The sequence below is a fragment of the Rattus norvegicus genome, chromosome 1, assembly GCF_021556685.1.
Source record: "Rattus norvegicus strain SHRSP/BbbUtx chromosome 1, alternate assembly SHRSP_T2T, whole genome shotgun sequence".
Taxonomy (NCBI): Eukaryota; Metazoa; Chordata; class Mammalia; order Rodentia; family Muridae; genus Rattus; species Rattus norvegicus.
Window position 1 is genome coordinate 120,554,342 of NC_141534.1, and position 10,618 is coordinate 120,564,959.

Here is a 10,618-nt window from a genome sequence, read left to right on the forward strand (position 1 = left end):
CTTTTAGTTGGCATCTTTGGAAGAGCAGAAATGTTCATTGTTGACAATATGCAATTTCTCATTTCTTTATTTGTTTAACTTTTAATTTTATGTTAGTGACAGGGCTCATTCTATGGCCCAAGCTTATCTTAAATGCCTGGGCTCACTCAGTCTTCCTGCCTCATTTCGCAGGTGTTTGAACTACAGGTGTGAACACGGCACTCTGTCTGGCCTCATATAGATGCCCTTAAAGACGTGATTGTGTGAGTGTAAAGCAGACATGAGCTTTGTCATGACAATTATGAAATAAACACAGCTAAAAATCTATAAGAAAGTATTATAGAAAAGAGAAAACATAATAAATTTATTGAATCAACTCTATGCAACACAGGAATCTTCGGAGTGAAATTTCCAACCCCTATTAAGTTCCCATTTTATGCTACAATCAATGAAGATGAATGTGCAGACAAATGATGGGGTGAAAGGACACTAACTGATACTCATAGATAAAAAGACCCAGCAGGACACATACTGGCCCTCTGCACCATGCCCTTCTCCTGAGTGTGGGGAAAAAACAAAACCTTTTGCAGAATGAGACTTCCATAACGTGCATGTAATTAAACACTGAAGTTAGATAATCCTTTTGCGTCCATCTCTTACACAGAAAGGTAACAGAGGGTTCAGGGAATAATGTCAGGTTTCCAGGTTTGCTCACCTCAGGGGCCACCTGGAGTCATTGGTTAAGTATGTGTTTCCTGGTCTTTTATGTGTAGAAAATCTGGACTTGAGGTACTGAACTGTTACTGGTTCCTTTCTTTTTTTTTTTTTTTTTTTTTTTTTTGGTTCTTTTTTTCGGAGCTGGGGACCGAACCCAGGGCCTTGCGCTTCCTAGGTAAGCGCTCTACCACTGAGCTAAATCCTCAGCCCCACTGGTTCCTTTCTTAATAGTGTCTCGACCTTCCCTCAGCAAAATTCTAGCCAGTAATGGTATGTAAAAGGTTCGGTTTTCCCAGGAAGGCAAGCTACTCTAGGTGGCACCGAAAGGAACAAACAGCTTGGTGGCAGTGCATTCTGGGGATGGTAGTTCTTCCCTGTAACCCCAAAACTGAATTTTTATCTCATCTAACTTTAGAAGTACCATGCTAGATCCTGTTTAGTGGAAATAAGCCTGCAGAAAATTTATCATCCATGATATCAGATTCAATATGTAGAATGATGAGATATAGACATTAGTTGGAAATTATCATAATTTGAGTTTCATAAAAAACCATTAAACTAACCATTGTAGCATTTTCTTCTTCATCCTGTGCTTTACTAAAGGGCTGAAATGAAAGCACATCTGAAATCTCTCTTCAACAAAACATACAAGACATAATTTGAGATATATAAAGAAAACAAAAAGCCAATAAACACAAGTGCTTAAACACACACACACACACACACACACACACACACACACACACACACACACACCTTGGTGTTTAGTTTGGTTCTCTTCCTTGCAGTCTTGTCCCTACCTAATACACTGCTATCCCCTACAGTTTGATGCTTGCTGTATTCTAATCTATTGCAGATATGAGAACAAGAAGAAAAATAGACAACCATGAAACTCTCTACAGACCATCACAGTAACTCTCCAGAGGCTATCAAATTGGATCTTTTGATCAAAAGGCCTGGGAAACAACTTGCTTGATTTGAAAACCTAAGTAAAAAGAACACACAAAAAAAAGTTACAACAACCCAAACAAGTGAGGACGATAAAGATTTTTAAAGAGCCAAAGTGGCTGAAAAGAGAGAAATAAAGGAGGTTATAGAATATTAATTGATCCAACATTGCAATGTGTGGTGGGATTTGGAGATGGCTATTAAGGTTGATTTTAATGTCAGTTCCCCCACAAACTACAACTACATGTATAGGTAGCCTTGCCTGGAACAGTATCCAGATTGTTTGATAGGCAGAGGAAGACCCATTCCAATTGTGGTTAGCACCTTCTTTGGGTACCAGCCTAGATAAAAGGGTATGGTAGAAGGGAGTTTATCTGTCCTTTCCTTACTTGCCCTGACCCCCTGCCTCCAATTTATTTGTGCCATTGCTACTGCATCAAATTCCTACTTAGATTTCATAATCAGTGTTTCAGTGGCAGAGCTTTTGCTGTGGAGCAGGGACAAGTGGCTTCTCAGAAACATACCAGGTTTCTAGCATCAGGTTAGGACTTCTGAAGTATCCCCTACCTTGGAAACCAAACAACTACTGGCTTTTGCCTTCTCATCTTTGAGTGAAAAAGACAGCACATGTGTGTGTACTCCAACTGGTGAGACATTTAGTCTTGAGGACCAGGTTCTCTGCTCTCACATGTGATTTTACTGTGGTTACTATTTTAAAGCTGACCTAATAAGTTCTTGCACACACACACACACACACACCCCACATACACACACATGCACATGTACATGCACACGTATGTATGTATGTATGTATGTATGTATATGTATATATATACTTACACACATATATATTCATATTAATAGATATTCACACATTCTTCCTACTGGTTCTGTTCCTCTAGAGAACCCTAATAGAGGAGGGGAATTGGTAAAAAATGATTCTGATTTGACCAGGCTAACTCTGGAACATCTGTGTTAGCTCCATGATAAAGCCTGTGTACATATGGTTCAAAACTCACTAGTCAGTCAATTACTGGTCAAAACTGTTTGAGATAAAAACAAAATAGTAACAATATAAAAATAAAATGATATAAATAGAAACCAGTACAAAATTATTTGCAAAACATTTAAACTGTTTGAATATTTCATGGAATATAGAGATGATTTAAAGAATACAAGAACATATGTACATGTAACATGCACATGTTACATGCAAACATTATGCCATCTTATATATGGAACTTGAGCATCCATAGATCTTGGCCTGTGTAGGGGAAGGAGCCTATATCTAGTCTCCCAAAGAATGGTGAAGAAAGATTTTACAGGGTTTCCTCTTTCATAGTCAGAATATTATCATGTTCCCAGCCTGTGACTATCACACATTGTGTTGCAAAAGGAAATCTCTGGGTGAGATAACTTTACAGGCTCTCTTGAAAGCCAGATTTTCACTGCTGGTAGTCAAGCATTCCAAAACATAAGAATATAATGTGTCATTACTGGTTTGCACAAGGACAAGACCATGTGAAAAAGGATGAAGACAGCTCTCCAGATCCAATAGGGGCATCACAGAGAGTTAGAAAGAACCTCACTCTTATAATCCCTCAGAGCAGATGACCAATCCGTTGAGCAAGTGAAGAACTAAATTCCAACTGAGACCTTTGCATCTTTATTGGTTTTTATGGGTAGCCAAAGAAAAGAGCTTAATGAAGCCATCCAAAGTTTGTGACCTACATGACTAAGATTTAAATGTTTATTGTTTTAAGCTGGTAGGCTTGTGACTACTTGTATACATGAATGGGAAACTTCTATAGCTCTCTAAGCTGCAGAGTTTGGTGCAATGCTTTACAGGTTTGGTGTTTCAGAAAGGGTATGCTGGTCAAGAAAGAAACCACTGAAATGCAGGTGTTATGAGAAGTGAGGCACCATCAGGAAAACTGAGGAACTGCCATCATTAGGCAGGTAGCATGGAATTCACTTTTCAGTGTTACTCAAGACTATAGTATTCGTTACTGCAGTTTCCACTTCTCCATAAGCAACATGATCTAAGGCCTCCCCATGAATGCCTAAAACCACAGACCATGTTCTCTATATACTTTGTTTTAGCAACACATATGTGGCTATGAAAAAATCATTGTATAAACTAGGCCAGGTGTGAGAGTCACAGCAACAGTAATGAAAGGAAGCATTCACAACAATAGCCTGAAGTAAACATTACATGAATGTGGTCTTTCTCACTATGTCTCCCAGAATTTCTTCCTGTGCTCTCTCTTTTCACCTTTCTTGTGCTCAGGAGATGATCCAATCAATGCTTTCATGCTGAGAAGATTAACATGAGAGACTTAGGCTCTGTTGACAGTGTCAGCTGTAAGGCAAAGCAACAAGGGCTGCCAAAATCTGTGCAGCATCGTAAAGCTTTCTCCACCATGACGTCCTCAGATCCTTTCAGATGACAGATGTATGCAGTGAAGTTTGTTTTGGAAAGAGCTTGACAGCTAGAAATAAAATCACTTCAATATCAATTTGTAAGGAAATATTTGTTGAAAGCCAACAGAGAGAAGGAAATTTTCTTCCTTCTATCTTTTAATGACTTTGACTGATCTACAAATTGTGATGCTTTGGAGACACATTAGCAGCAGACAAGTTATTTTAACTATGTGCATACACACTGGAGTAACACAAAACCCAGGATATAAAGCAGTGGCTACATTGAGGCTCCTTTATTATCCCAAGTTTCATGGGGCTTGTGGAAGAGGGAGAGGATGGGAGCATGTTATGCTTGGGCAAGGGCATGAGACCTACAGGGTTATGGTGTTGACCAAAGTCTTTCAATTGAGTCTCTCTTACAGAAGATGTGTGATGGAAACCTGCTGTCATAAAAATGTCCTTCACCAAGGACAGGTTTTATAACTTATTTTTTAGGGGGAAGTTGGTTGGGGCAGAAGAGTTTTTCATGCTTTGGCTGTTATCTTAGCTCAAGGTTTTAAATATACTAAACTAATATATTTGGGGGTGGTATGTCCTCAACTCCACAACCTGTCTTGGTTAAACCGATCTTAATAAGGAAAAGAGCCTTCTGAAGCATGATCGGTGATCAGCCTGAACCTGCCACTGTCTGCCACCCACAATGAATTTGGATTTTCCCAAGAAAAACAGGAAAACTGCAGTTTCAATCTTGAAGGAGCTTCAAGATTTCAAATGGAGCATATAAAGTACAAGGGGCCATGACTTCTCATTTAACAGAAGGCCATGCAACATTTGAACTAGATAAATAGGCTGTATCTATGAGAAGAAGCTCAGTAATACTCTTTTCAAATGAAATGGCAAACGAAATTCACAGTATTAGGCATGGAGCGCCTCACTGAGTTGTTTGTCAAGAGGGTGCCAGAGGCCCCTAAATAGCCCAGGCTATTTCCATTGCTCTTAGTTGCCCACCAGAAATATGTAGCAAAACCCCATTGCTGAAGACACCGAACATCTTGGCTACAGGAGCTTTTTATTTGTTTTCAGACAAGGTAAGCAGGAGAATTTTCGTTGTGTTTCTTTTGCTTTGCTTTGCTTTCTAAGATAAGGTTTCTCTATGTAGCCTTCATCTAGATAATCTATCGTACAGATGTCCAAGAGTTTTGTCCCTTTGGCGCTTCTAGACTCTTTCAGGTAAAGAGTCATTATTAAGCATCACACCAGTCACTTTGGATCTTTAGCATCCAGAGTTCATAAGCTCTTGTGGTTTGCAGGACAACATGGTGGGACAAGATAGCAGGCCATGGGAGACAGTTGGCCTTAACAATCTACTAAATAGTAATTTTACTTTAAAAAATTTAATTTTATGCATCCACCCTTTTCCCTTTTCCCCTACTCACTCCCATAAGCTTCCTTTACTCCCTTATATAGATAGCTTCTATTGTCACATCATATACACATATAGGAGTTTAGACTTTTATATAAAATCTTAAGAATCACATATAAGAAGCAACATTTGTCTATCTGAGGCTGGCATTATACTTGGTATAATTATCCCTAGTAATATCCTATTTCTTCTAAATAACATGACATTGTAATTTATGTCTGAAACAAGATCCCTTTTGTATCTTTTTTTTTTCTGTATTTAAACCTCTGTTGTTGAGTCAGTGTTCAGTATAGCTGTTATGACTAATTCCACAATAAAAATTGATATGCATGGGTCTATTTGGAATCCTTCTAGCAAAGACCAACAAGTTGCACAGCTGAGTCATATTGGTAACTTTCCTTTTAATATTTTGAGGTATCTTTTTATTGATTTTCACAGTGGCTGAACATATTTACGTTATTAGCATTAAATAAGAGCTGCTTTGGACTACATCATCAGTGACATTTATTATGTTTTTTCCCTTGATGATAGAAATTCAAAATAGTTCTAATCTGTATCTATGTGGGTCCTGGTGAGGGTGATAATTTTTGTGTGTTTATAGGTCAAATATGTTTTATTTATTGAGAACTGTCTAACCATTTCATTAACCCATTTATATATTGGGTTCTTTGAATTTTTGTTAAGACTATTTTAGTTCTTGCTATATTCTATAAGTTATTTCTCTGTCAGAAATAGAAGTAGGAGATGTAGTCCACAGAGTAGGCTGTTTTTTCACCTAGTAAACTGTATCCTTCTCTGCATGGAAGCTTTTAGTTTTATATAGTCTCAGTCACCAATTGTTGGCTTTATCCTCTGAGTCCTAAGGATTTTCATGCATTTTGGGCTGATTTTTTTTTGTGCAGGAGGAGAGATGGGATCTAGTTCCATTATTCTATATATGGGCATGGAGTTTTCCCAGCACCATTAGTTGAAGAGATGTCTTTTCAACAGTGTCCATATCTGAAGACTCTTGGCAAAAATCAATTAACTAGAGTCCCACACCCGCGGATCCCGGCCCGCAGCAGCTCTCTGCTCCCAGACCCGGTGAGAGAGAGACCCAACCGCCTGGTCAGGTGGGCACTCCTGAGGCTGCAGAGCGGAAGAGACCACCAACACTGCTCACCCCTGCCCACATCCCTGGCCCAAGAGGAAACTGTATAAGGCCTCTGGGCTCCCGTGGGGGAGGGCCCAGGAGCGGCAGGACCCCTGCCAGAGACACCGCCGGACCCTGAAGGAAACAGACCGGATAAACAGTTCTCTGCACCCAAATCCCGTGGGAGGGAGAGCTAAACCTTCAGAGAGGCAGACAAGCCTGGGAAACCAGAAGAGACTGCTCCCTGCACACACATCTCGGACGCCAGAGGAAAAAGCCAAAGACCATCTGGAACCATGGTGCACTGAAGCTCCCGGAAGGGGCGGCACAGGTCTTCCTGGTTGCTGCCGCTGCAGAGAGCCCCTGGGCAGCACCCCACGAGCGAACCTGAGCCTCGGGACCACAGGTAAGACCAAATTTTCTGCTGCAAGAAAGCTGCCTGGTGAGCTTGAGACACACGGAAGCAGAATTTCTCTAGGACCGGGCACCTTCTGTGTTTACCGGAAGTCCCACACCCGCGGATCCCGGCCCGCAGCAGCTCTCTGCTCCCAGACCCGGTGAGAGAGAGACCCAACCGCCTGGTCAGGTGGGCACTCCTGAGGCTGCAGAGCGGAAGAGACCACCAACACTGCTCACCCCTGCCCACATCCCTGGCCCAAGAGGAAACTGTATAAGGCCTCTGGGCTCCCGTGGGGGAGGGCCCAGGAGCGGCAGGACCCCTGCCAGAGACACTGCCGGACCCTGAAGGAAACAGACCGGATAAACAGTTCTCTGCACCCAAATCCCGTGGGAGGGAGAGCTAAACCTTCAGAGAGGCAGACAAGCCTGGGAAACCAGAAGAGACTGCTCCCTGCACACACATCTCGGACGCCAGAGGAAAAAGCCAAAGACCATCTGGAACCCTGGTGCACTGAAGCTCCCGGAAGGGGCGGCACAGGTCTTCCTGGTTGCTGCCGCTGCAGAGAGCCCTTGGGCAGCACCCCACGAGCGAACCTGAGCCTCGGGACCACAGGTAAGACCAAATTTTCTGCTGCAAGAAAGCTGCCTGGTGAACTCAAGACACAGGCCCACAGGAACAGCTGAAGACCTGTAGAGAGGAAAAACTACACACCCGAAAGCAGAACACTCTGTCCCCATAACTGACTGAAAGAGAGGAAAACAGGTCTACAGCACTCCTGACACACAGGCTTATAGGACAGTCTAGCCACTGTCAGAAATAGCAGAACAAAGTAACACTAGAGATAATCTGATGGCGAGAGGCAAGCGCAGGAACCCAAGCAACAGAAACCAAGACTACATGCCATCATCGGAGCCCAATTCTCCCACCAAAACAAACATGGAATATCCAAACACACCAGAAAAGCAAGATCTAGTTTCAAAATCATATTTGATCATGATGCTGGAGGACTTCAAGAAAGACATGAACACACTTAGGGAAGCACAGGAAAACATTAATAAACAAGTAAAAGCCTACAGAGAGGAATCGCAAAAATCCCTGAAAGAATTCCAGGAAAACACAATCAAACAGTTGAAGGAATTAAAAATGGAAATAGAAGCAATCAAGAAAGAACACATGGAAACAACCCTGGATATAGAAAACCAAAAGAAGAGACAAGGAGCTGTAGATACAAGCTTCACCAACAGAATACAAGAGATGGAAGAGAGAATCTCAGGAGCAGAAGATTCCATAGAAATCATTGACTCAACTGTCAAAGATAATGTAAAGCGGAAAAAGCTACTGGTCCAAAACATACAGGAAATCCAGGACTCAATGAGAAGATCAAACCTAAGGATAATAGGTATAGAAGAGAGTGAAGACTCCCAGCTCAAAGGACCAGTAAATATCTTCAACAAAATCATAGAAGAAAACTTCCCTAACCTAAAAAAAGAGATACCCATAGACATACAAGAAGCCTACAGAACTCCAAATAGATTGGACCAGAAAAGAAACACCTCCCGTCACATAATTGTCAAAACACCAAACGCACAAAATAAAGAAAGAATATTAAAAGCAGTAAGGGAAAAAGGTCAAGTAACATATAAAGGGAGACCTATCAGAATCACACCAGACTTCTCGCCAGAAACTATGAAGGCCAGAAGATCCTGGACTGATGTTATACAGACCCTAAGAGAACACAAATGCCACCCCAGGTTACTGTATCCAGAAAAACTCTCAATTAACATTGATGGAGAAACCAAGATATTCCATGACAAAACCAAATTTACACAATATCTTTCTACAAATCCAGCACTACAAAAGATAATAAATGGTAAAGCCCAACATAAGGAGGCAAGCTATACCCTAGAAGAAGCAAGAAACTAATCATCTTGGCAACAAAACAAAGAGAATGAAAGCACACAAACATAACCTCACATCCAAATATGAATATAACGGGAAGCAATAATCACTATTCCTTAATATCTCTCAATATCAATGGCCTCAACTCCCCAATAAAAAGACATAGATTAACAAACTGGATACGCAACGAGGACCCTGCTTTCTGCTGCCTACAGGAAACACACCTCAGAGACAAAGACAGACACTACCTCAGAGTGAAAGGCTGGAAAACAACTTTCCAAGCAAATGGTCAGAAAGAGCAAGCTGGAGTAGCCATTCTAATATCAAATAAAATCAATTTCCAACTAAAAGTCATCAAAAAAGATAAGGAAGGACACTTCATATTCATCAAAGGAAAAATCAACCAAGATGAACTCTCAATCCTAAATATCTATGCCCCAAATACAAGGGCACCTACATACGTAAAAGAAACCTTACTAAAGCTCAAAACACACATTGCACCTCACACAATAATAGTGGGAGATTTCAACACCCCACTCTCTTCAATGGACAGATCATGGAAACAGAAATTAAACAGTGATGTAGACAGACTAAGAGAAGTCATGAGCCAAATGGACTTAACGGATATTTATAGAACATTCTATCCTAAAGCAAAAGGATATACCTTCTTCTCAGCTCCTCATGGTACTTTCTCCAAAATTGACCATATAATTGGTCAAAAAACGGGCCTCAACAGGTACAGAAAGATAGAAATAATCCCATGCGTGCTATCGGACCACCACGGCCTAAAACTGGTCTTCAATAACAATAAGGGAAGAATGCCCACATATACGTGGAAATTGAACAATGCTCTACTCAATGATAACCTGGTCAAGGAAGAAATAAAGAAAGAAATTAAAAACTTTTTAGAATTTAATGAAAATGAAGATACAACATACTCAAACTTATGGGACACAATGAAAGCTGTGCTAAGAGGAAAACTCATAGCGCTGAGTGCCTGCAGAAAGAAACAGGAAAGAGCATATGTCAGCAGCTTGACAGCACACCTAAAAGCTCTAGAACAAAAAGAAACAAATACACCCAGGAGGAGTAGAAGGCAGGAAATAATCAAACTCAGAGCTGAAATCAACCAAGTAGAAACAAAAAGGGCCATAGAAAGAATCAACAGAACCAAAAGTTGGTTCTTTGAGAAAATCAACAAGATAGATAAACCCTTAGCCAGACTAACGAGAGGACACAGAGAGTGTGTCCAAATTAACAAAATCAGAAATGAAAAGGGAGACATAACAACAGATTCGGAGGAAATTCAAAAAATCATCAGATCTTACTATAAAAACCTATATTCAACAAAATTTGAAAATCTTCAGGAAATGGACAATTTCCTAGACAGATACCAGGTATCGAAGTTAAATCAGGAACAGATAAACCAGTTAAACAACCCCATAACTCCTAAGGAAATAGAAGCAGTCATTAAAGGTCTCCCAACCAAAAAGAGCCCAGGTCCAGACGGGTTTAGTGCAGAATTCTATCAAACCTTCATAGAAGACCTCATACCAATATTATCCAAACTATTCCACAAAATTGAAACAGATGGAGCACTACCGAATTCCTTCTATGAAGCCACAATTACTCTTATACCTAAACCACACAAAGACACAACAAAGAAAGAGAACTTCAGACCAATTTCCCTTATGAA